The sequence below is a fragment of the Amblyomma maculatum genome, chromosome 1 (genome assembly GCF_055883805.1).
Source record: "Amblyomma maculatum isolate TAMU_Amacu chromosome 1, ASM5588380v1, whole genome shotgun sequence".
NCBI classification, from domain to species: Eukaryota; Metazoa; Arthropoda; class Arachnida; order Ixodida; family Ixodidae; genus Amblyomma; species Amblyomma maculatum.
This window is the reverse complement of record NC_139344.1, coordinates 44,008,611-44,030,408: the sequence shown is the minus strand read 5'-3', so window position 1 is coordinate 44,030,408 and position 21,798 is coordinate 44,008,611. Positions and strand designations below refer to the sequence as shown.

Genomic DNA, 21,798 nt, shown 5'->3' with positions numbered 1-21,798 from the left:
GCACATTTTCAACATTAGTAGAAAAGTGCTTGTTTCCTTTCATTATGCAGAAATCTTTATATGACAACATGCACGCTGAGCAACAACTACTCGACATATCAAGCTCACTGTAAAACAATGTCAAAAGCGAGATACTTCAACTAGATCTAATAGCATCATTTGCTTTTCTTTCAACCATTCGTTTCTGAAAGTTGGACGGAGCCATAGATGCACGACAAAGGCTGTGTGCACAACATTGATGTGTTGCCTGCCAAGTAGATGACGGTCAAACTGGCGATCAAAATCTCCCTTACATTGTATTTTGCATATGAATGGAGGCAACTCACTATAACTGCACACTATTACCACCATTAGGCATCTTAAGTTTGTATGAAGAACTGGCTTGGAGTTTCATCTGTAGAAGGAAAAGTAAATGTGATAGCAGAAATGTGAAAGCCAACTCCAGTACTAAACTTCACGAGCTCATATTCACTTGTAAAGACCACAGAAAGACAATTCTCAAACGACTGAACAGCACTAACAGATGGGATGGGAGAGAAGATGACAACAATTCTGCTTCTTTATCTCCCTTACTATCTTAGAGCACTGTTCACTCAATCGACTCATTATAACCAACCAGCCTGACTCTCTTTTTCAGCACAAGGATAGGCTGAGCAAAACAGCTCCTACAGCCTTTTGAGTTTTGACTTGCACATCTACACCTATATACACCATTTTTAAGTTTCCTGAGACTATAGCAAAAATTTGCTGAACTGCACTACTCTGAATTGAAGCTTTCTGCTGCGTAATGACACTTGCAAATGTTTTCCGTCTCAATGTCAAATAAAAATAAAAAAAAGAAAGGATTGAATCGGTGATCTTAGACTAATGAAGAGATACACAAATCCTAGTACTTTATGAGAGGTGATACCAACAGTATGTGTTGCATCTTGAAGCTATGCACACTATACACATATATGCTGAATCATCATATTGCAAGGAAATGTATTTTAGATGGCATATTTTTCAGTGTAACTGTAGGCTGCGTCACGCGAGATGCATTGAGGAAAGCTGCACTTGCAACTCCACGAACATATGTTGTGCAGTTTCCACCAGCAGTGCATAATCATTATGCTGCATGGAAAGAGCAGCTTGATTGCTTTAGCTTCTTTACTGTATGCTGTAGGCCGCAGAGATAAGTTGAAATATTTGTATGGTCAGTTTCTTAATTGAAGTAAAGAGCATGCAAACACCCCACACTGCCTTCACTTGAAGCTTGACCGGTAAGCTATTTTTGCATATCGCATATCTTTTCTGATTGAGAGTTCAGGCTTTCACCCCACTGTCCTTGCTTTTGCTATAAGCTACAGGCATTAAAAAATTTCGTCACCATTTAAGAGTTAAACACTGAAGTAGTGAGGCACATATCACACAAGAAATGATCGCTCTCAGGTGACCAGTTGGAGCTGACAGCCATAGATGTGGCGCCCATAAAGGAACAGCGGGCGAGCCGAATTGGGCTCGCCCACTGTTTTTTATGAGCGAGCACAATTCAGCATCTTCTGTTTCCACACAAATCACTTGATCTGTAAAACGCCGTATAGTCTTTCAATATTAACAAACAAACAATTGCCACTGTAACTGTTTATGAACAGGAGTTTTCGCAAGGAACTTGGCAATGAATTTGGGCCAAAGCTCCGATTCGCCGAACCACAGACCGCGGTCAACCTAACGTCCATGACAAGCAAAGCACGCAGTTAGTTTGTCCAGCATCGCGAGAAAAGAAGCGAAACTCACGGTGGTCTTTCGCTAGCACTGCTAATTTTTGAATGTACAAACTACAGGCGCGTATACACGACAAACATGCAGCGTTAGCGCGTAGACGCCCGACAACGTGCTTGCCACTGTTCGGCGAGCAGCAAAGTCGTTAGGTCAGCGACTTCCGGTGGTGGTGGTGGTGGTGGTGAAAACTTTTATTGTCCGGAAGAGGCGACACCGGAGCTCCGGCACCGCTCGCAGGCGTCCAGGGAGCCCGATGTCACCCCAAGAGGCAGGGGCTAGTAGACAAAGCGGTTCGCCGCTTCGGTTGCCAGTCGGACAATGTTGGCCTGTGTCGCCGGGTCTTCGCTATGAAGCGCGGTCTCCCATGCTTCTGCGTCCTTGAATAAATTGTAGCCCGGGGAGTGGCTGCACTCCAAGAGGATATGTTTTAACGTAACGTTCCTATATCGCTACAGAATCTGCAGAACTGGTCCTCCGGATTTCCAGTTTGCGTGAGGTATCTCCATCTGGGAGACATGTGGTTCTTGGCTTGCAGCCGGCGCCAGGTGACTGCCTCTGTGGATGTGAGGGACCTATCTGGGGGTGGATATTTCCGCCGTCCTAACTTGTAGTGCTCAATGACTTCGTTGTAGGTCGCGAGCATCTCGTCTTTAAAGTTAGGTTGAGGCCGGCGTCCCCCCCGGATAATGAGCGCTCGGGCAAGGGCGTTGGCCGCTTCGTTTCCTGGTATGTTGGTGTGAGCGGGGGCCCAGGTTAAGGTGATCCCTCTGTCTATGTTGTTTTTCGATAATATGTCCAACGCGTAGTGTGATATTTTGCCTTTGCAGAAATTCCTTACTGCTGAAACCGAAACAAGTCGAAACCAGACGAGGCAGCCGAAGCGGATTGGTACATGATCTTGATTCTTATAGCGCTGACGAAACACCACAGGAAGAAAGACACAAAAGGACAGAAGCTTCTGTCTATTTGTGTCTTTCTTCCTGTGGTGTTTCGTCAGCGCTATAAGAATAAAAAAAAGTATGAGTTGGTGGCGTCGCGCCTTTTTCTCTTGTGTGCTGTTGGAGCGCCTGGCTGCTGGCGGCTTCATTATTTCGAGATATACGAGGCACAGAGCGTAACAAAATAGCTCGTGCGATGCGCAGAAGCGTGGTAAGGTTGTGTGCATACCTGTGCAAAAAGTGTGCTCGCGTGCCCGACAGGTAGTGCGTTTCCTTTGTGCGCTCTCACTGCAAACACTACGCTGACGACGGGACTATTGGAGGGCGGCCACCACCCGGCATACATTTGACATCTCGGAGGTAAGGTAATTTCCATCTTCCCTGTACATTCTCCTAAAAACTTTGCGCAGAACTGATGATGCATGCCAACACAGCGCTAGTTCGTAAACATCAAGACGCGCATGTCATTATAACATACGGTAGTTTGCTTTTGACGAGCGAAGGGTGAATGCGTTTGCAGTGTCTAGGAAAAGAGACAGTTAGTGCCAGGGGCTGCACGCTCAGAATAGAATATGCCGTACAAATCATCACTCGTAAGACCATTGCGGGGTGCCCGATGCTGGCGCCTACTGCAATTCAGCCTTCGGCAAGAATTTAGAATGGGCCAGTTCCAAGTGCCTCGACCCGGGCCTTATGTTGCGCTGCAGTTGAAGATCCGGCGCTTGTGCAGTTGCAACTACACGGATTGAATAAGCGGTAAAACCTACCTGCGTTACAACAGGGCTAGATCATTATTCTTATGTTCCATAAATATTGCGGATTACGAGATATGGAGCCGGCGAACATGCGACGGCAGTATGATTCAGCAGCAACCGTACTTAAACTCCATTGTCGAGCCTTGGGTTGTAGAAGGGGAAAAAAAAAAAAAGTTTTGAGCTATTTTGAATTTTTTCACCTGTATTGGGCTTGATATTTTCTTTTTTATACTTTGGTCGTGACTGAAGTAATCCCCCAAAACTACTAAGCGCATATAAATGACAGACACCAAACTCAGACCTTCAGTCCAGAAATGTCAGTAAGGTGTAAAGGTAATTATGCATTCAACAGTACCAATAGTATTGATTTTCTTGTTTAATTATTTACAAATGAAGCGAAAAAAAATCTGACTTAGTGCTGAGATGCCCCATTGGCATCTTCTCTAATATGAAATGTGAATCAAAATGTGCAGTTTTTCCGTACTCAGTATACCACTGATTCATCACAGATGTGAGAATATGAAATTCATGCAAGTTTCAAAATGAAGAGTGCATGCAGAATTCCAAGCAAAACAAGCCTTTGCTTAAAGTATCATTCAGTTGTGGTGTTTTTGTTTAAATTTATGCATGTTTTGTAGAAGCAACGGTAGATGTTGATATGGAATTAGTGTTGTGTCTGGATCTAGATTATGAATGGCTACCACATTTATGAATTGCTTGGTTGCCACATGCACTTCCAGACATTGTTTGAACAGTCACATCACATTCTGCATTTGGCTTCTTTTTACTTTTTTGCATGGAACTGTTTCCACTTTAGTGTGTAGCCTTTCACAATTCATAATTGATCGGGTGAGCATGTTTTGGCATGATAAAAGGTTTGGAAGTTCGAGAGCATTGGCCCTTCATGATGCCTAAGGGGCAGACTGCTTACTGCACTGGTACCACTATCTTCCTAGATTCCTAGATATCACTCATATTTCTATACAGAATGCATGTTTTCAGAAATCCATATTTCTTGTCCGACTCTGCACATTCTTCAGTTGACATAATGGGAGCCAGGGATGAACTTTTGCCTTTCTTGGTGCACTGCTCCTATTTCGTTTAAAGAGCCGCCACATTTTCTGTAACCCGAGTTGGGGTGCAAACACTGCATGCTCATAGGGTGGTCAGGGAGCAAACTTGGTGGCACTGTGAAGGCCATGAACAATATGCTGATGATAGGCTGCCTTTAGACTGACTGGCTTGCATTTCTCGGTGTGTTTTGTATGTGCGAGGGTTCCATAAGCTGCCACATATATTGCTTTGATTTGATGTTGAGGAGACTGGCATGATTAAATAGTCAATGTGATGATCGAAGTCTTCAGAACATTCAGAACATGCTGGGATTGTACTCCTGGCTTAAGTTGCAGACATTGTTTGCTGGTTATACCTTTGAGAGGAAATCTAGTAGATAAAGCTATGGGCAGAGTGCTTGCTTGGTATTCCAACCTAACCACCCAAACGTTACTGTTTACTGGAAACAGATTGTTCAAGCTTCCAGCCTTCCACTTGTTTACTCGTACATTGCAGTGAAGTGCATTTACGCCTTGGCACATGGCAGGCTCAGCGGCTCGTTCATCGCCACTGTACTAGGTTAGACCTCCAGTTGACTCGAAATGCCTTTTGCCATTGCCATGAAATAGTGTTTAAAAGGAGGTTCGATGACAGAAATACTGTTTGCTCTCTCAGTAGGTAAAGAAGAGTTAGCATAACATTTCTTTCGAGCTACATTACCTGGCATCTCTAGATGCGCGTTGTGCCTGCTATGGGCACTGAGTTCTTAGTGTGAGATCAGAGGTTCCTGCAGAATCGCAGACTTTTATAATGCTACTTAAATTATGAGCAGATCGAGGTGATAGATGACAAGACTTTACTAATGGTCAATTGCAATCACAGGGTTTAGTGACTTACAGAACATTATTTTCTGCTCTTTTTGGAGTAACTGTATTCCAAATGCAGATCCGGAACGCAGGTCCCATCTTCCCGATGCAGATGGGGAGCGATTGCTGAGCCAAGATCGGTCCCTGGAGCAGTGGATTGCTCTTCCGAAATCAACAGAACCGGCTAGAAGTTTGCTTGAGTATTTGTTCAGCTGCACCTTCTATTTCCAGTAGCATGCTCTGCTGTGCTGACTGTGCCCTCTGTGCTCCATAATAGATGTTCATTACTTGCCACTGCTATGAATGCAAATTGCTGTCATGAACTAGTGCTTAATCTTGAGGACAGCAAGTCTAAGAGTAGCAGTATTATGCAATAATCTTTTTTAAAGACCTCAGCTCGGAGTGTGACTAGAAGATTTTGTGCGGAAATCATTTTTATGTGCTATTCATGATCTTAAAGCCATTCCTGAACTCTGAAACAGTGAAAATGGTGAACTGCGACTTGCTTTTATTTGAGAATAGTGCCAAAGAAATTTTACCCTGCTTGCCCGCACTCGGCTATACGAAAGAATGGCATAAACTGTTGATGTCAATGCCATCCCAAGAAGCAGCGGGAGAAATGCAGACCTATTACAGGTTTAAAAACAGCTGGCATGTGTAGACGAAGCACGGGCTAGCACACAGAATAACAGGCAATTCTTCTGTCAGTTCATGGGCACCACCTACTTGCGCTGGCATGAGTTCCAAACGCAATCGGGACACAATCTGTACTGGATGCAGGTGCTCTTTTGCGGAGCAGGCAGACCACTTCACTTCTGGGATTGTAATTCACTGTATGTGCAGAGGAAAAGCAGGTGAACGTGTCTCTGCTGGCATATGTCGCATTGCCTGCTGTCATCCTTTTTACTTTCAATATGTGCTAATGACAGGAATGCTCATAGCACAAGTAGAGTGAAGACACTGATCTGCGCCATTATGGAAATGCTGAGATGTTAGCATGGGCAAACATCTCTTTGCATCACCGCGAAGCTTGCTAAGGCTCAGTTCAATGTACGAGCAAGCTAATACAATGCGGGCATATGTCAGACAGCTCTTTAGCTATGGGCCTACGCAACTGCTGCCATACCTTTAATGAGAACTCTTGACTAAAAAGGCAACATTTTACAAAGAGCAAAGTAAATGATAAGAATGACTTTTTTTTTTTTTTTCATTTAACAAAGCTGGTGCTCACAGTGAAGAACTCATGCCACGATTGTTAATATGCCTCTACTGCCCCATTTGTAAAGCAAGCATATTGAAATTCTCGAATGAGCATGGTTACAGTCGTGAGCAGCTCTGTTAGATGTATGTCCATAAGGGTGGCATATTGTTTCATTGTTCAAAAGAATTCTAAACAATAGGTGGTTTGGAACTTAAAGGAGAAAGAACAGAGAAGCTGGCTGTAGAGGCAGAAATACTGCAAATGGCGGGTGGTGGACAGGTGCCAAGCTGTCGTGATCTGCACTTTGCAAGGAGCTTCGTGCTACTCATTAGCCGCAGCTTGGCCATACCCAGCTTATATAAGCTTGGCTTGTACAAAACATGCCTGCAAATGTAACCCTCTTCAAGGCTGCCTGCACCCTACTGTGGTGGTTTCAGTGTTTAGGGCATTTGACTAGTGAGCTGGGTGACGCGGGCTCGGTCCGAGCCGGGGTGGTTACATTTCGGTGGTAGCAAAACGCTAAGTCCCCATGTGCTGTACAGTGTCAGTGCACATTGAAGAAATGCAGATAGTCAAAATTATCCAGAGCTACCTACTATTGCTGACCCTCATTGTCTAAGTTTCTTTGGCATGTTGAACCCTGTCATCAAATCAAGGTTGCCTACTGTTAGCGTTAGTAGATGACCTTCGTAATGCCACAAAGTCTGCCCCTCACCACTCTCCGAAATTTCGTTGTTTGCAACTCAACTCGGGTTACTTACAGTTTGATGACCCCTTTTTCTGAAACACTAGCAGTTGACGAACTCACTCCCATGCAGTGAACTCTGAGAAAAGTGCTGATTTGGTCATAAACATTTTTTTTTCATGAGAATTTGGTCAGTCATATGACCATTGAAAAGTCATCTGTTGATATGTTCATGTGACAAGCTAGGTAGCTTTATAGATGGCTTGGATATGATATCAGAAGTGCTATGATGGTGAACTATGCTTAGTGTCTGCAGTACCTTCATGATGAATGTGGTGAATGCAGATGACATTTTGCTCCACTTTTATTTCACCAGTGGGTGCCTGGTGAGTTGTCAGTGCAAGCTATTGATAGTTTCACTTTCTTCATGCAGTTTACATAGCTATGGAATCCTCACAATAGCAGAAGTATTATATTTATGGTTCACTAACTACTGTTTTTTTTTTTAATATAAAATAAGTAAATGCGCCGTCAGCAACCCTGGAGTGCAGCGTGCTATTCACCTGGACACCATAGATATTTTAATCATGCCATACCCCTTTGTTACTTTCAGTTTTCAGTTCTACAAGTCTTGATCACGGTAGCACATCACTATACTCGGGGATAACTGTGGCTATGCAGCTGAAGTTAGGCAGAAAGGAAGAGGCAACATACCTCTTTCCCCTTGCCATGTAGAGTGGGTTACTTCAGCCCTAGTGACCTTGCATTTACTCTCCAACTTCCTCCCTTCACTTCAGCCCAGTACACTCCTAGCCCAAATAGTGAGCAAACCACTTTTCACGGCAAGGGGACAGAAACTTTTCTCCTTTTCTTTCGTACCTAGACTCGGCTGCATAGCCCCAAAACATTGTCCCCATGTACAGCAAGATTCAATGCCACATTTCTTCTCAGTGTAAGAGCACCCTCTGCTTGCTCTGTACCACCCTTGCAGCAGCCCAGTGTTTTGTTTACCACAGAAAATCATGTCTATGCAAGCTGTGTTGGCATGGAGAGCTGCATATCTGAGCCAACTTTCATGCTTTATGATGAGGCTCTCATTGATTGGCTTTAAGTTCCATGAAACGTGGTCATGTGTGTTGATTAGTGTCACATGAAGTAAAATTTCACTGACTAAAATACAGTCATAAGGATGTAATTTGGGTGAGTTGGTAAGGTGTCATCTTGAAAGTAGCAGCACGAAAAAACAAGGACGTGAAAAGAAGCAAGCAGATGCTAACTTGCAACTAATGTTTATTGATGCAAATAAGAAATATATAATGCCAAGCAACACTGCAAACCGCTCAATCACCAATAAGCAGACAGCAAAACATGAATCACTAAAACTTCCGAACGGTTCCATTTGAGTAGATATAGGTAGAGGTCAACTTGGCTGTGCATTGTAAGAATGCACTAGTTGTTTTCAGTTTCTTTCTGCTGTGCACATTCTGGCTGTCATCCATTGCAAATCAGCTGGGAAATCATTGAAGCTAGACATATTTTACAACTAGGTAATGAATGTGTTAGTGAGCCATCCATCATGTTACCATGCAGTGAGTTGGGTTATCTAGATAGGGAACTGTTCTTAAATTTTAGTGATTCGTGTCTTGCTTTTTGCTTATCAGTGATTGAGTGGTTTGCGTTGTTGCTCGTCTTCTTTATATATTTCATGTGTGCTTCAATAAACATTAGTTGTAAGCTAGTGCCCGTATTGTCTCCTTTCATACCCTTGTTTTTTCTTGCTGCTTCTTTCAAGATAAAATACAATCTTTGCTACTTCGGTCATAAAATGAATTTTAATGAAGTTCCACATCTCTTAGAAAAGTAGTATTGTAGTTGCAGGCATGTATTAGGTCCTGCAGTACCAATTAAGGTGCTCGCTCGATGTAAAGCATAAAGAAAGGGAGGGCTTGTCTGATCTCGAACCTAGTGGGAACTGGTGGATTATGGATAGGCTGTTAAAATGCACTTGCAGTTAAAGTCAAGTAAATGCTTTTTTATTTGTAACTAGGGGCACTGTGATGCCTGACTTGCTCTTTTGCCAGGCTGGCGACGAGATGGAGTGAAAGGAGTTATTTCACTGTTGGTATGTCTCGGGTGATGTCAACATTGTTTCTTCTCTGGCATTGTAGGCAATCGCCCTTCAACTAATTGAATCCCAAAGTGAAATTTTGAATTAAAAAAATAATAATTTAAGATTATTTAGCAGGCAGAGGCAAATTTCATGCAGTGACCTGCACCAGCATGTCGTGCATCATTTCAAGAAAAAAAAACAGTATTGCGGTGTTCCTACTCTGTGCCTTTATTTCTTGCTCACAAAGCCTCTGCATGTACGTGTTGCACCATATTACGTTTTCACTAATTTGTTGGGTCATGGTACTTTTTACCTTGCAGCAAGTTCCATGTGGCTTCGTAAGCAATGGCTCCTTCAAGCTCTATACCCTTTGCCGGAATTGTGCTGTGCTGTGGTGGGCAAGAAGCAGGACATTGATGTAAGTACTGAAGATATCTTTCAGTATGTGTAGTTTTTTATTTGCCTAACCCACTACTGCATTTGTGACCCCTCATGTTTATTTTGACATTTAGGTTTCTTCAGTGTTTTCTTTGCTTGCTGCCGTTGCTTATTGGCTATGACATTTGGCTGTTGAGTTTGAGAATGCGGAGTGGAATGGTGCCTGTGGCCTGTTGATATAGGCAAAATGCAAATTTGCCTGCCCACATTTGGTGCCACTGCATAGCTTGAAGAACTTTTGTGGAAGAGGGCTCTGGAAATTAACCCAGAGCCCTCCTTCATGATGTCTCTCATAGCTCATGTTCAGCTTTAGAGTAATAAAAGGACATTGAGGACAAGCTGAGGCTGTCTTTTATTATAAATTACTGCATTCTATCCACTAAAGTGCTACTTACTGAAAATGCGAGCTTACTTTAAGATGGGAAAAGCCAGAAGTTTTGAAACAGATGTCATTACCAGCTGATTTCATAAGTTCTACATGATGCATCCATACTTTATTGGGCACAGGCCCCAGAGGCTGGGCTGGTAAGCCATTCCCTTCAATATGATGATCATGGAGTGTGGTTTACACAGGCCTTTGATATCATTGAGTACCCTTGGTTTTCAGGAACTATTTCAAGGAGCTTTGGAACTCCTGAAATTATTTGCTTCTTAAAATTCTCAAAAAAATTGCATGGTTTTTCTCTAAAAGCGAGCCTACATGAAAACTAAAAGTGCACTTCAGAGGGAACAATCGAAGAGAGCATGAGCCTATATAATATAAACCCAAAGTGGCAGCCTGGCATGCGTCCAGACCATGGTTACAGGTGGCTCTCTTTTTCGCAGTTGCCATCTCTCTTGTCCCTATTTAATTTTTCATTTTTTCAGCATGTTTGTCTTTGTTTTCCTAAATTTCACACATTTATGCAAAACTGCTGTGAATAAATTTTTCTCAAATTGGAACTCCTTGAAGACCTTTCTGGAGGGTTATTTTTCTGGTCTTCCTGTCTTCAACTAGACCCGTTGATGGCTGCTTTCTTATAAATCAGCTCTGACAAATTTTCTCTCTAAAAGGCCCCCCTGCACTTTTTTGGTAGCTAAACTGAGTGCGAATATAATTTGTATGTAAAGTGAAAAGCGAAAACAGGGGAGTGTTATTGATAATACTATGCCATATGTAATCATAGACCATGAATGAAGTATGGGGTTTTTCTGGCAGAATATTTCTGCAATGCTTCTCTGCTCAGCGCAAACCCCTTCACTGTGGCGGCCAAACCTGTTTAGGGGGCAGAAATAGGTGGCTGCCAGGAGACATTTCTTGTGACAATGACCACATCCATTACCTGCTCCACTCAGTAACAAAATTCATAACCCCCCCCCCCTACTTCCGCCCTTCTGGTTTTCAATAGTGAAGGCATGCTCCTCGTCAGATTCATGCATAACATGAGGTTTGATACAGAAATATTCAGCATTGCACCCAACTTCTGCCCCAAAGGGAATTGGGAGGATATTTTTGCATGTCTTCAGTGCACAATCATGTGATACATCAGTGACATAGCCTATGTGTTACGTACACATATCTTGTGGAGTTTGTATTCTTTTTTTCCTTGAGAGAGAAGCCCTGCTCAGTCAAAAAGCATGATGCAAGGGAATTTAGAGTGAGCGCCGATTCTGTGCGTTTGCTATCTTTTGCTTAGCTTTCATTCTTTTTCTTCCGGTGGTTTAGTGGGGTTGGTGGTATTCGAGCAATGCAAGGACACGGAGTCAAGAGTCTGCTTCTTCACAGTGCGCTGCAGGGATTGTGCATTTGTTTTCCTCATTGTAATGAAAACACGCAAGGCTAGTGCATGAGTTACTTGCACACACGCACGCCACACACATGCTGTTTTGCAGTGGCAGAAAAGAAATAACTGTCAAGACTGAGAGCATCTTCTAAAGGCACATAAACGTTGGTGTTTGAAGTTAAGCTGTAAATTCATAAAAGATGTGGCTTAGCTTATGAACCAACAATTTTCCGGCACTATCGTTTCACACAACGGATTTAACTTAAGGTACAAAGGTGGCCGATCGAGCCCTGTGCTCTAACGCGCTGCGCACAGAAGCAATCAAATCTTGAGCGCTCCCTATACTGCTGCTCAGGTCAAAGCAACCCAAACCTCGTTGAAACAAAAGTGACGTGGCTATGTCACTCCTGCATGTCCTGCATCGGCTTTTTTTTTTTTCATTCTACTGGGAGGGAGTGAGAAAAGGGTTGCCTGGTCTGTGCGGGAAGGACGCAAGGGTGCTGGGATGTTGGCCGTCCTTTAAAATGAGTGGCGGGTGGGAAGGGGAGTGGAGGTAATGGGAGGGGAGTCTAGCTGTCCTGCGAGGTAAACGCACAGCAGTATGCATGCTTTCTTTTTTTTTTATTTAGCAGTGCGGAAAAAATGAATGAATCGAGGGGGGGGGGAGGGGGGGGCAGGCTGGCCAACGCAGGCAGCACGGTTTCAAGTGAGTGATGGCTTGGAGCTGCCTCGGCAAAGCACAGAGCAGTGTGCATGCTTGCTTTTTTTTTTCTTTTTTTTTTTTTTTGTAGCACCGAAGGTTTGACTGCTTCTGTGTCCACACATGGGCCGGTTTTGTACCTTGAGTTAAGCCCCCCATGTGATACAAGTCTGAGTCGCTTTGGGGCGTTAAACCCCATAAAGCAAACCTTATGTGAAACATCTTAATTCCATTGCTTAATCCAAACGTCAAAGTTTACGTGCCCTTTAGAAGATGGTCTGTCTTGACAGAATTACTTTTTTTTGCGCCACTACAAAACTGCATGTGTATGGGCACGTATGGGCATGCGTGTGTGCAAATAACTCTCACTCTGGTACTCAATATATATGCAGCCCCGCACACGGCAAGTACTCTTGCACATTTTTTTTAGACTGCAGAAAGCAAACGCACCATCCCATCGACATGCTGCGAAAAAACAGACTCACGACTCCAGAATCCCGCATCGCATTGCATACCAGCCGTTCCACCAAACTATCGGAAGAAGCAGAACGAAAACAAAAAATTGCAAACGCACAGAATCGGTGCGCACTACACTCCCGCGCATCGCGTCTTTTGACTGAGCAGCATGCCTCTGTAAAAAAAAATCTAGGAGATATGTGTATGTGACATATAGGCTACATCACCCATGTGTCACGTGACTGTGCACCCAAGATGTGCAAAAATATTCTCCCACAAGGATTTTGCTATATAATATAGGTCACGCATTGAGTTTTGCAAAGGGTCCAAGTAGGTCATTGTGCTCCTACTTTCACCCTGGCCAATTCAAGGGGTGAGAGGCACTTAAGAGCACAATTACCTACTATAATCTATATGATCTCGAATGGGCCAGGTGCAGCAGACAGCTTGTGAGATTGAGTATAGTGACAGGAAATCTTCACTTCATAAGAATACATTTACTTCAACTCCACGTAGCCCTGAATGCCTGCTTTTCATTTATTGGCAGTTATGTGACCTTGAGGGCTCATAGACTGGCACTCAACTTGTAAACACTTGACATCTTATCATTTGCTCTCTCTGTGGGCTTTGTTCTGCGGGTTTACAAGCTTTTTACTAAAGTGGATACAGTAAGTATGCACAGATCTGTTCTCTGAAGCATTGGCTGAGTGACAGCCCAGGTCAACCGTGGTTAACTTAGAACTTCTAGCACATTATTTTTTCTGGGTATGGCTTTGGCATCCCTCCTGACATCCCAGCTTCTGACACCAAGTATGCATAATCATGGTCTATCACTAACTCCAGTGCTGTAGTTGATCATCACATACTTCTGTGGGGCAGCACATTTTAAGTTGTTGCTGTATATGAGCAGTGTTTCAGAACCTACTTAGTGCTGAGCTACGGTACAAATTTGAGGACTAATAGTAAGTTTGCTCTGCTTGGTGGCTTCCACAGACAAGGACACACTTGTGGGGAAGGCATGTTGCGTACATACCTGCAGCCAACCCTTCCGATTTTTTAGAAGACTTCAGATGTTTGACCAAACTTTCTGATTGCATGATCACTGCCCTAAATCTTCCGATAAGGGGCTTCTGCCTGCAAAGAATGGCTTTTTTTTGCGGAACCAGCACCGAGGAATCAGCAGCCGCATTATAATTTCGAGCATCTCCATCAGAGGCCACACTAGCACCATCGGCATCATTGGCTAAGCAGGAAATCAATCAAAGCAGACTTTAGCCGAGCAAGAGTAGGTGTCGCTGGCTGCGAAAACAGTTGGTGTACTGCGTTTCTTGTAGGCAGCGATGCACAGCTAATGCAGCCACAGTAGATATAGATGCTGTGCTGGCTTCGCTTTCGATCTCAGCAAAGGGCAGCCACTCAGTGTACTTGAGGTTAAAGGCTTTGCCCAAATGTCATGTTATCTGATCCTTCTTATTGAGCTCAGCCGCATGCCTTATGTTACTAAGCTGCTCTATGCTCAGCAATGGCGTGATTGCTCTTTTTTCGGAACCAACGCAGCCAACGACGGTCACGGATGAAATTACGTGTAAAAGGGCTAGTTATGGTTTTGCATTAAAAAATTTAAACAGCGCTCCGATGGTACTGAGAGAAAACTGGTGGTGGGCATGCAGATCAGTTTTGCGTTGTCTATAGAGACGTAATGAGAACATTTGGTGGCGGCCTGCAGATATCTCGACGGACGCACACCTTTAGACATGCATTGCATGCTTGCTGCTGCATGTGTTTATGCTTAGGATGTTAAGATTAGGACGCATCAGACACTGCCTGAAAGTAGCAGCCGCCTCCCCCTTTTGTACACAAATGCTGCCTCCCCCCCCTCCCCCCCATTTTTGCAGTCTTCCCATTTTTGGTCTTAGCAAGTACGTATAAAGGAAGCTGGGGCCACTAGTAGCGTGATTGAGCCTTGTGAACAATGTCAACATCTGTGCTACAGGCATCAATGGCTTGCTTGTCACATCAGGGTACTATGTACTCTTCGGACACCCGGTGCTGTCAAAGCGGTTGGTTCACTTGTTCTGTGGAGAGATATTCACGGTAGGCAGAAGGCATGGCTTTTCAAGTGCAGTGACCATTGTGGCTCCAAGCTTTGTTTGGAAACTGAAATCAGCGAGTTGAATGTGTTGGTTTGGGTGTATATGTAGCGAAGAAGCACGCATATTTTCTTCCCTCTCCCCTGAGCCCCGCAAGCTCAAAGATCAAGTGTAGCAGCAACTTCAAATCAAATGTTAATAAAAAATTTGGTCACTAAATTTCACAGCATTTCTCAATGCATATGTCATGTTCTACATGAACAATATCACAGCAGCAGCGACATTTTGCCTAACATTAAGCGTTTTCAGCTGTTTTTCACAGCTGCCTTTTCATGCAGCCCGGGAAACATGTTCTGTTAGCCTGCGAATATCGAGTTTGCTTCTGAATGTTCAGAGGACTTGACATTAGGACATGAGTGTTTTGCGTGTGGAATAGTTAATTCAAATTTTACCCTTGTGGCCGAATTCAAAAACATGTCTCCACTCGACGCTACCTCAGCTCCATAAAGTGCAGAAAACAGTCTTTTCTCTACTTAAGGTTCAGTTCAGATTCTTGAATGCTTTTCAGCATTTCCTCCGACTTACCCTTCAGAAATATTTCTCCACTCCAGACAGCACAAGTGGCATACGGGGCAAGACTAATGGCGAATTCGAGTGGGAGAGCAGGCGCCCTCGAGAGCACTTCGAAAGTGCTCTCAGACAAGCGGGTGCCCTCCAGTGGTAGAGCAGGAGTAGAATCACAGGCTTCCAATGGTAGAGGAGGAGGTCTTTTCCTTTGCTGAGAGCACCTGAATGCACTCCCGGCTGCTCCCTCATCTAAAGCGAGTGTAGAGGAAGTCACATGACATAAAGCAGTGTATCCGCACTATCTTTTTTCTTTTCTCGAGTCCGTGACGCTCTAAATGGCGGCTGCAAAGCATTGCTCAGGTTTGAGAGTCACTGCTGGCATCGAAAGGGCCAAAGGAGGCAGATCGCCGCGCTGTGAGAACAAAGGCATGCAAAGCAGTTCTACATGGAGTGTTTGCTTCTCCTCGGGTTGCAACTGCTGCTACTGCGGGTAGGCGGAGAATGCTGGGGAGGGAAGTGCGGTCACAATGGTCGTGGCGTACTGCTCTCGACACGCAGAGAGCGTTCCCGTGGGAGGAAAATTACTGTACTTCTCTGTACTGCTCGGCACCTCTGCTCTCGTCCCCCCAACCGAATGGGCCATAAGGCCAAAATTTGGCCTGGAAAGTGCATGCCACTACGTGTAACATGCTCATTTTCTAATGTCAAGTCCTTGTGAACAGCATCCACAAGCTGCCTCAAGAGTCACAGGCTAGTAGGCTGTGGCGGCCGCTTTTCGATGGAGACTAAAAGCAAGGCGCCCATGTGCGGTGCGACATCAGTGCACGTTAAAGAACTCCAGGTGGTTGAAATTTCTGAAGTCCTCCACTACAGCATTTCTCATAGCCTGAGTCGCTTTTGGACGTTAAAAAAAGTCACAGCCTAGTAGAATATGTTTTGCAGACTGCATGAACAAGGCAGCTGTGAAAAATGGCTGAAAACAACTCACATCTACCAACATTCACTGCCAGTGACATATGGCTCATGTAGAACAGGATTTAGGCATTGAGAACTGCTCGAACTGCTGTGAACTCTAGTGACCTAGTTGCATATTTGCCCTCTGAGTGCTCAGCGGCGAGCGTTGAGCACATGTGAGGTTCAAAGAAGCATGTTATAGCGCATGCACCCAAGCCAACAAATTTGTCTTTCCAGAAGCAAATGCCGCTTCTGTTTCCAAGCAAGCTAGGAGCTTTAATTTTAAGCGCACTTGAAAAGCCATGCTTTCCACCAACTGCAAATATCTCTCCACAGCTAAAAAGACAGAATTGACCCCCCCCCCCCCCCTTCAGCACTGCATCTAGACATACAAGTATATTTGAGGCAATCAGAAAGCCATTGATGTGTGCAGCACAGGTGTTCCATGGCACAACTGCACCTCCAGCACCTCGCTGTCTTCCTATTTGCAATATGACATTCCCCACGATTGCACCACTGTCCACAGTGGTTCACAGAAACCACTGCACATGTTTCATTAGCCATCAAATACTTTCTGCAACTTGGCACTCGGCGTGCTCTGAAATGTTGCTAAGGTATCTGGTGATGACTTGAAATGTGTTTACACCACAGTAGCGTAATGCGATGATCAACTACAGCATTGAAATCTGCAATTGACGATGGTTATCCATGCTCAACGTCAGCCGCAGAAACTTAGGAGGCTTTTCTTGGTCGTACTTGAAACGAAAACGATGTTTCAGTATTTTCGAGTCAGATTGAGGTTCGCGGAGCCAATGCTTCAGAGAGTGGGTCTGTGAATCCTTATTGTATCCACTTTCATGAAAGGCTTGGTATGCAGTAGAACGAAGTCTGCACAGTGTGTGAAAGCTGCGATGCCCCATGTTTGCAAGTGGAAGTCTAGGTGTCCCCATAGTAGTGTCATTGCCACTTATAGATGCTCTGTTTTCTCATGCACTCGAGGAGCAATTCAAGTGGAGCTTCATTTCAAAAAAAAAAAAAAGGGGGGGGGGGGGGGGGGGCCTCGAGGACCGCTTGGAGTAAAGGTGTTAGTCAAGGCATGTTTGTGAATATCAGTTAACCTGATCCCTATGCACTGTATCCACTGCCTCGGGTGGTTAGGGTATTTCTCGACCTTATTGGAAGGAAGGCTGAGGGGCCGTCACGAATCCTAACCAAGCTTTTAGTAAACTTGGGGAGAGTTGTGCCACTTCTACATGGCATTCTCGATCACCATTGAAAGATTCCATCATCTCACTAAGCTCTTGTACCCCGCTATTGCCATTGATAATTCGCTGCTGGGCTCAAGTAATACTCGTGCACTTTTGAAGATGTGTTATCAACTGTTTTTGTACAAGTTGCAATGATGATATACTTTCCATACTGTTCTGTGTGCAATTTTGTTTTTCTTCTATGATCATATATGTAGAATTGGATAATCTTTCATTTCAGGTTTGGTTTTATTCCTAGCCCTGTGTGCTAAGCCATATCCTAGAATGCACACTTCTATTTCTCAAAGTCCATTTAAATCTCCAGTTCTGCACTGCTCTGTTAACTCTAGTTATTGTAGCTTTCCATGAAGCAGTGCTCAGATGTCTTTGATTGATAGGATTTGGTTCAAAGACCCTTGAAATATCTGTTCGACTAAGGTATTGGATTTTGTGATGGACTGATGCTGAACGCCTGTATTCTTGTGTCGGTTCGTCATATTTCTGTAGTTCAGAATCGAAACTTTTTGAATTGTTATCAATTAAAAATAGAGCACCTAATTACCCCTTTCTCAGAATGTTTTGTAAAGACAGCTGAATTTTCGGATTTTGGAATATAGTCCTGCTTTTTTTTTTTGCATTTTGCAGACGTCGCACAGTGAAAACCTGTATCCAAGCTCGAATCCAACAGGCCAAGAGCAGCTGAAGAACGAAACCTGCATCCAAGCTCGAACCTGGTGGACCGAAAGCAGATGTTTTGTGACCACAGTGTATCAGCCAATAAAGCCAATCCAGGTGACCACATGTATCTTTTGAAAGCTTGCATTCTTTGCACTTGACTCATCTCATGTAGAGCATCATTTCTGCAAAACATTTTGTGTCATAACTGTAGCAGAAACTGATTGAGGCCTTGCACAAGGCCTAAAGCTGACATACTAGTATTATGCACAACACAAACATGAGGTGTGATGTAGGAGCCTTGCAATCATGCAGCGTATCACCATAGCATGGTAGCATTCCCATGCTGAATGTCTCATCGTCTGAGATCAGACTAACATGAGGTGTGATGTAGGAGCCTTGCAACCATGCAGCGTATCACCATAGCATGGTAGCATTCCCATGCTGAATGTCTCATCGTCTGAGATCAGACTAATGTCTTGTACCTTCAGAGTGCACTCATTCCTTGCACTAAAGGCCCCAATATAGTCCGACGTTTTCGACGCGACTGGCTAAGTCTGCGACGTTAGCCACGGCACGTCGGCTACGACGGGCGCGTTAAAAAACTGCCGCTTCTACAGTCTGGCGCAGCTGGCGTGCCCGATGCCGCGGTGCGCATACGCAGAAGACGCCCTCGAGGGCTGGTACGTTTTCGGGGTTCATTTTCGAGCAGACGACAGGGCACCTACAGGGACCTGGCTGCAGCCTATCAAGGCACTAATTACTGTTGTGATCAAGGCAATGACGCGATGTGTTTACTGCGAATGTTCAAATGGCACAAGGCATTTACAGCCAGCCGTGGAGACGTCCAGCCCAGCAACGGCCTGAGCCCGCGCCGCCGACGGCTACAGACGGAACGATGATTGTATACGTGCGTGTTTTACTGAAAACTAATCAAACTTTAAGTATATGTACGATTACAGAGGAGTTAGAGATTACACAGTAATGAGGATCACTTTCTCGGCTGGCCGCAGTTCCTGTAGAATTCCATAAATTTCGCGAATTCCTATTTGCGCGTCGGCGACGTTGGGCCGCGTCGGCTCGCGCTCGCTACGTCGGACTATATTGGGGTCTTGAGTGCCCACATCCATGCACTCTGAATGTTGATAGCTATGCACAAATTTTGCCGCACACACACGGGTACAAAAGTCCTCACAGTGTGCACGCCTTCGCGCCGTGAGCACGTTGCACGTTCTCCCACCGTGCACACATTGCGCGTCTTCTCATCGCACATCCTCGTTCGTACATCCTCGTTCATACATCTTCGTTCGTACATCCTTGTTCGCACATTCTCGCGCTGTGCGGGTCGATAACCACGCACAGATAACCACGCATAGCCTCGTACATTTTCTACCAGTCACGCGCCAATATTCCCACCTTGGCACGCAAAGTGAATCTTAAACTGGAGCAAGTTGAGTTCCAAAAGATGGATTCATTTGGTTTTTCATTCACGCTTTCGTAAAATACTGAATTCATCAGCTGAGCAAGCTGATCGCTCGAGATTGTTTAGCGTTATTAAATATTTCTCACTTTTAAACCATGCTAAGGCGTTTATCGCGGTCAGATGTATACGTTCGATGAGCACATCAGGTGTCCATTCAGTAACATCCTCACAACGGGAAAAAACCTCTGAACAACAAACTGACCCTCACTGCTCTCAGTTACTGTCAAGGGGCCTTAGCTCTTATTGAGTGAAAAAGGAAAAGCGAAAATAATTATTCGCAATGCAAAAAAAGAGCTGTTTCGAAATGATATAGCTTTACCAAGATGGTCCTCTGCTTTATCATCTCCCTATAGATGTTCATAGTATGTTAGTTCCATCACGAAGACAAACTTTTACTAATGCCAAAAAAAAAGCTTTTTCACATAGATTCGCTTTGTCGAAGTCACGGACGGGAAAATGGATATAAGAACAATGCGTGTCGTTGCAGATATATCGCTTCGCCATCCGTACGCACAGGCAAACATTTGTGTGTCTGCCTGTGCGTACTGAGTGAAGAACCGAGTGCCTGGAGAATGCTGTGCACACAACAGCCCAGTCTCCCTTAATTAAACGCGGGCCTACAGCGAACACAGGATACGAGATAACTACCGCCCTATCGGCTGCGGCATTGTCCGCGGGCGGCCCTCTGGCGACTCTATGCCGGACCACGTTATATCGGCAGGGTGTCTATCGAATCTGCACCGCTGCGAACTTTCGTTTAGTTTATTTAACGTCCCAAAGCGACTAAGGCTATGAGACATGTCGTAGTGGAGGGCTTCGAAACTTTTGACCCCCAGCAGTAAGTCATAATCGGGGATTCTCAAGAACCTACATCTGACTTTGGCTGCGGCCATAAAATGTTGATCGATAGGAGCATGAAATCGCTGCTGTGATAGTGCCGCCAAAAATAGACGTTCATTTGCAAACAACTCAGCACATTATAAAGCTTGACTTATCTGGGTTCTTACTTTTTGCAGTGCGTCTTTCAGTGCGGCGAATACTTTTATTTAATCCACGCTGGGGGTCAAGACGAGCATGGAGGTTAGTATGTGCGCTGCGTACGCTGGCCGCATATCCTGTAATACTGGAGGCACTCAAAGCTAATCCCCAAAGTGGAATTGGTGTGGTCATTCGAATCAGGAGAGCTGTTAAATTGCAAACTAAATACTTTTTCAACTAGCCGTCGATATGAAAAGTACAGGGCGCAACTGTACAGCGTCAAATATGAAGAAACGTTCGCGCTTATAGTTGCCATTAAGAGAACTATATGACTGGGTTGGACTTCTGTTATTTTTTTCACAAATAAAAATGCAACTTCCGGTATTAATTTTTTCGAAGAGTATTGGTTGCCTCGTAAGATAAGCTGTTTATTGCCGCAGTCATGTGTGACCAAAGTCATTCGGAGCTCATTATTCGGAGCAGGTTAATTAATAATAGACACTGTTAGTGCTAAGAAGTATGTACGCAGAATGAATTGCGGTCGAGATTAAAAAAATATCGCAAGTGGGCGGATGTCTGATGACAGTCTCCGCTAGCCACTGCCAGATGCGGTCTTTTCCTTCGGGCAACCAAGTGCTGGCCGCGACCTTAGCGGTGCCAGGGGAAGGCGCTAGAGAATATTAAAATAAACACAAATACATAATTGAAACTCATTGTCAGATCTTCTCGGAGTTAAAAAAAATATCACGACTCGCAGGAAGGCTTTCGTGACGGGAAACAGCATCCATTGTGAACATCGTCTCGCTCGTCGTTTCCGGAACATCGTCTCACTCGTCTAATCTCTACTTTGCCTCCTCTTTCGAGGACGGTTCCCGCTCTTGTTCACTGCACGATGCTGAGGGCTCCTTCTCCGTGTTGCCCAGGCATGCTGTTTCGTCCAGCTTAAAAACCCTGCGCAGTCCTTGGCGTTGAGCGCAGAACCCGGCGGCTTGGTTTGCGCTGTTTTTTCTTGTAGGAGTTCTGCTGACAACGGATAACCGGCTCGGCTGGGATGACGAATGTGCAGCGTACCCGGATG

General features: G+C 44.6%; 1 long non-coding RNA gene across 1 annotated transcript; it reads left to right on the top strand.

Annotated features, from left to right (window-relative positions):
* The first annotated feature begins 2,696 nt into the window (after positions 1-2,696).
* Positions 2,697-18,406, top strand: LOC146202243 (uncharacterized). Its single transcript, XR_014703668.1, has 4 exons — positions 2,697-3,059; positions 5,453-5,573; positions 9,690-9,787; positions 18,230-18,406. It is a non-coding gene; the product is annotated as an uncharacterized LOC146202243 (long non-coding RNA).
* The last annotated feature ends 3,392 nt before the right edge of the window (positions 18,407-21,798 follow it).